Below are 5,272 nucleotides of genomic sequence, written 5' to 3'. Positions count from 1 at the left end.
ACGCAACCCCAAATAAGCTATTTTCATAAAGCAAAACGATTGGTTAAATCCAACAACAGCAAACTTTCCTGCAGTCGTCTCATACAACACCAGCTCCCTATGTAACCCATACCACTCTCTGAATTTCACGCCAACCCCTCCTTGTTTTCTCATCCCCCGCTTCTCAAATGAAAGTGAGGGGGCGAGATAGAGAGAAAGATATAGTGAGAGAGAGGGGCGAAAGAGCGAGAGAGAGAAAGAAAGAGAGGATGTGATAGAAAGTAAGAAAGAGAGAGTGAAACAGAGAGAAAGAAATGAAGGAGAGAATGTGTTTGTGCTTGTACGTGTGTGTTCGCACATGTCAGCTTGTGCGGCCTTGTGTAAAAGGCAAGAAAGAGAGAGAGAGAGAGAGAGAGAGAGAGAGAGAGAGAGAGAGAGAGAGAGAATAAAGAGTGGGTAGAAAGTAGAAGAATAGGAGAGAGAGAGAGAGAGAGAGAGAAGGAGAGTAAGAAGGGGAGGGAGAGAGACACGGACGAAAAGGAAAGTAGAAGAATCCTTTCTTCTATAGTACCAAGGCCTGAAATTACATCAAACCCACTGTTCAACTTGTACTTATTTTATCGACCCCGAGAGTATGAAAGCAAAGTCGACCTCGACAGAATTTGAACTAAGAACGCAAAGACGTATGAAATTCCGCTCGGCATTTTGTCCGGAGTGCTAATGATTCTACCAAGTCACCGTCTTCGGAAAATATGGAACACTTCACGAATTTGTGTGTCGTCGTTGCGCAAAGGCCCATGCTAATCTCCGTATCGTTCCAGTTTTAGTATTGTCGAAGCAACATATTTGAAAGTAAAATAACAGAGGAGCATTTTCCATAGAGAAAAAGAGAGAGAGAGAGAGAGAAAGAGAGAGAGAGAGAGAGAGAGAGACAGAGGAAGAAAGAAAGAGAGATAAAGAAAGAAGGAGGGAGATGGTGAGAGAAGGGGTGGGGCGAATTTAATTTTGTTCTCTGCCAGTTGATGGTACCTCTGTCAATTTTATTTACATGCTAATTAACAGGTTTTTAGCAAAGACTATACAACAGCAGTAACTCTCTCTTCACCTCTCACTCTCTATCTCTCTCTCTTACACACACGCCTGCATCTATCTATCTATCTATCTATCTATCTATCTATCTATCTATCTATCTATCTATCTATCTGTATGCCTGTTTGTCTGTCAGTTTTCCCCCTCACTTCTCTCTCCCTCCCTCTCTCTCTGTCTCTGTCTGTCTGTTTGTCTCTATCTATCTATTGCCGATCGTGGGGCACGTAACCGAATGTCAAAGTTCACTAGAATTAGCAATATGTGGGGATTCTGTTGTCATATATTCGCATGGACTTCACAGGTGGGTTACAGCGAAATAATTCTATTGGTAAAAATGAACGATGTCTTTGTTGATGTCAAGAACAACCACATGGCTGTTACCGAAAGTTTAATGAGTGACACAAGTCAATTAAGTCCATACAGTTGTAGACACACAGACAGGGACACACAGGAATGTCCACCTTACTGGACACCCATTATCAGTCACTGTGATAGACATTACTATCGGTTGGATCAATGATCGATCGAATTCATTCGTGTCACATTCTGATCCTGACCAAAAGATCTTTTCAGAGGAAGGCAGAACAAAATTCGACTTTTCAAAGGAAAATATAAACTTTACTTGTATTGGGTTTGTTGCAGTGTTGTATTATTATGTCTAGCAACAGAAACGGGGATATTAAAGTAACAGAATAAGTACCAGCTGAATACCGACTGGGGTCAATGTAATCGACTCATCTCTTCCCCCAAAATTGCTGGCCTTGTACGAAAATTTGAAACCAATATCGAAACAACAGTAAGCCGGCAAGCTGGCAGAGTCATTAGCACGCCGGATAAAGTGCTCAATGGCGTTTCGTATGTCTTTACGTTCTGAGTTCAGATTCCTCCGAAGTCGACTTTGCTTTTCATCCTTTCGGGCTCGATAAAGCAAGTACCAGTTGAGAACTGGGGTCGATGTAATCGACTAGCCCCTTCCCACGAACGTCTGGCCGTGTGCCAAAACTCGAGACCAACATTATGTATTTTAGCTTCATTAAATTACATTGGTGACATTTATAAGAGGTTATTGCGGTGGTGGTGATGGTGGTGGTGGGGTAATATAAGATTGACTGCAGATAGTTGTTTTAGCGACTTCATAGATGAAAGGCAAATATTCTACACTCGAGGGAAATATGAACTTGGAACAGCGATCTAAGTATATAAATATAAACTGCAGTAAAGTGTGCTTCAATGTAATATGGCGATTAGCTGTACAGTCGTAGCAAGGATTTAGGAGATAAAGTCCTGGATTAATACTGGAGGTGTAGTGGGAATTGGCAATATATTTACTTTCATCAACAGCACAACGATAACAGCAGGAGTCGTAGCAGCAGCAGCCGTTGTAGTTGTAATAAAAATGGAGTGTAAATAACCTTCACTTGGGAATTGAAGCTGGATCGTTGTAATGGCAGTTTCTTTATTTGTAATCAAAACTAACATGAAGGTGCACTAGCTAGAATTGAATTTAAAATATATTTGATTATGGAGATGCGCTTCATCTTGTGGTATGTTGCTATTAATAAGCCTCTTTATTATTCTTATTTTTTATACTCCACGGTTTATTAGCGTCTTTATACGACATTTAACCTTATAACGCTTATTATTAATGATTCTTGTGGTTTCAAATACTTGACGGTGTTCGTTAATATAGAGAGAAAATAACAAAATTGAAAGCATGGACGAACGAACTCATGAATGTTTGAACAAAATAATTTCTTGCCAACAATTATAACATCTAGCGTATCAATAGCTTTTATGTGCTTGTTGATTGCTCAAGTTAAGACTTCGGAGATGAATTATCTGGTGTCTTCCGAGCTGTAATTTTATAAAACTTCCAAGTTTCAATTCTGTTTCAATGCAGACACTGAGAGGACACTGGAGAGAGGGGAGTGAGAGAGAGAGAGAGAGAAAGAGAGAGAGCGCGATATTTTTCAGTAACGTAATTCGTGGTAGGGATAAAACTGACATGACCTTTTTTCTAGGAGTTTGTATATTGTGGAAACTGAGACTTTCATCAGCTGAAATCGGATAAAGAATCCGGAAGTTAATATTTGAAAAACCGGGGTCGTAATTTGAGATGAAATAGAAATTTAAAGAGATAGACAAATTTTTTTTAACAATTATATTTCGTTAGTACATTTAAAGTTTGCTTAGTTTATTGAAAATGACCAATTTGAAATTCAATATTCTTAAAAAATCGCCAGAATAGACATTCATTATTAGACCCGATGGTGAAATATTTAATTTTTTCTGTACACTAACAGCTCTCTATATCACGAAATTATTTATTCGAGGTAATGCTAAACTCATGACAAAATACGTTGAATGACTTTCTTACGGGTGCAAATATGCCTCAAGAATATTTGAACTGGTAACAAGTTTGTATTTACACACACACACACGCACGAAAATTAATATAAACACCATACGCAATACGATACCATAAAGGAAAAATATAATTGTCACCAAACGCGAGTACGGGTGTCAAAACACCGACATGGCTAGAAAAAAAAAAGGATTTAGTTCTTTACATTGGCAAAATATGCATTTTTTTAAAAGACAGTAAAAAATCTGAAAATCGGATATAATGATAAAGTTTTCCAGTCTAATTGCTATGAAGATATGATGCTGCGGAGAAAAAAATTGGGCGAAAATGTTACAGGGGTTTAAAAATCGAGAAAACTGTGTATTTATAGCCAATAGGCAGACAGAAATTTTCTGCGTTGCCGCCGAGGTCGACTTTGCCTTTCATCCTTTCGGGGTCGATAAATTAAGTACTAGTTACGCACTGGGGTCGATGTAATCGACTTAATCCCTTTGTCTGTCCTTGTTTGTTCCCTCTATGTTTAGCCCCCTGTGGGCAATAAAGAAATAAGAAATTTTCTGCGTTGAGCGGAGCGTGTCAACTTTAAGGTTGTAGCTGTGTAATTTATAGTTTAGAGTCTCTTCATTCTAGGTTTCTAAATAAACAGAAATACCTAATAAAATCAAGATGTTTCTTTTATCTCTTCATTGATTTATGTTTTTATTATTATTATTTTTAAAATTCGTAATATTAATATATTTGTCTGCATGTTTACTTTATGCGTATTTCAGTATTATGATTACCTGTCATGTATTTATGTACATCATTAATAAATAAGTGGATGTGTGTGTGTGTATGTGTGTGTGTGCGTGACAAGGGGCGTCTGTCTCCAAAACTTCAAAGTGGATTAACGTTTTTATGCTTGTATTTGTAAATTACAATAAGAATAACGCTGGTCAACAAAGAATTTATCTCAAGAAAAACAATACCTATATCATATGTTTTTGCAAGTAGAATTCAAAAATAACGTCAAATTATGTGTACTGAGTTCACATATTCCATTCACCTTCATAATGCCAAAAACTGTATAAGAATCGCAAACAACTTTTGCTATATATGAAAAATATGTAAAATATTAAAACAATTGACGAAAAATATCTATAATAAAATTCTAATTGATAAATATAATTTTTTATCAAAACAAAAGATGCGGGTGAAGTAAATCTCGTAATGTGAAGAATCAACACAGCATGCGGGTGGAACACAACACAATGTGCTGTTGTCATGGTAACAAGCTATTAATGCCTCGCTGTCTGTTGATTGGCTAAAATTATCCAAATTTTCCAACTTTAATTCCAAATAACATCAGATTCTTTAATTTACGAGATAAAGTAATTGGTTGATCGTAATCAAAATTCAGAGTTGCATCGATACACCAAAATTGAAAGCAATCTGAGCAAAATTAAAGGGGAGTGCTTATTTTGAGAATGAAAAAGACTAGATCCGAAAAAAGAGCTAAAATACTCTTGCTGTTGTTGGCAATCCGTCGCTTATGACGTCGAGGGTTCCAGTTGATCCGATCAACGGAGCAGCCTGCTCGTGAAATTAACGTGCAAGTGGCTGAGCACTCCACAGACACGTGTACCCTTAACGTAGTTCTCGGGGATATTCAGCGTGACAAGGCTGACCCTTTGAATTACAGGCACAACAGAAACAGGAAGTAAGAGTGAGAGAAAGTTGTGGTGAAAGAGTACAGCAGGGTTCGCCACCATCCCCTGCCGGAGCCTCGTGGAGCTTTAGGTATTTTCGCTCAATAAACACTCACAACGCCTGGTCTGGGAATCGAAACCGCGATCCTAT

At 37.9% G+C, this 5,272-nt stretch overlaps 1 non-coding gene across 1 annotated transcript; it reads right to left on the bottom strand.

Annotated features, from left to right (window-relative positions):
* Positions 1 to 725: 725 nt before the first annotated feature.
* On the bottom strand, positions 726 to 829 carry LOC128249142 (U6 spliceosomal RNA). Its single transcript, XR_008265261.1, has one exon. It is a non-coding gene; the product is annotated as a U6 spliceosomal RNA (small nuclear RNA).
* Positions 830 to 5,272: the final 4,443 nt, after the last annotated feature.

The sequence above is a fragment of the Octopus bimaculoides genome, chromosome 11 (assembly GCF_001194135.2).
Source record: "Octopus bimaculoides isolate UCB-OBI-ISO-001 chromosome 11, ASM119413v2, whole genome shotgun sequence".
NCBI lineage: Eukaryota > Metazoa > Mollusca > Cephalopoda > Octopoda > Octopodidae > Octopus > Octopus bimaculoides.
This window is presented reverse-complemented; position numbering and strand designations above follow the sequence as displayed.